The sequence below is a fragment of the Prinia subflava genome, chromosome 3, assembly GCF_021018805.1.
Source record: "Prinia subflava isolate CZ2003 ecotype Zambia chromosome 3, Cam_Psub_1.2, whole genome shotgun sequence".
NCBI lineage: Eukaryota > Metazoa > Chordata > Aves > Passeriformes > Cisticolidae > Prinia > Prinia subflava.
The window spans coordinates 21437605-21437867 of NC_086249.1; positions in this window are offsets into that span (position 1 = coordinate 21437605).

Here is a 263-nt window from a genome sequence, read left to right on the forward strand (position 1 = left end):
CCGTGTGGGGCGGCGGTGCCTGTGCCAGTGTCGGTGTCGGTGCCGTGGCCGTGTGGGGCGGCGGTGCCTGTGCCAGTGTCGGTGTCGTGGCCGTGTGGGGCGGCGGTGCCTGTGCCAGTGTCAGTGTCGGTGTCGGTGTTGGTGCCGTGGCCGTGTGGGGCGGCAGTGCCGGTGCCGGTGCCGGCCCGGGCGGGCCCGCCGCGCTCCCGCGGCGCGCCCCCGCCGCTGCCCGCGCGCCCCGCCCGCATGCGCGGTGCCGCAGC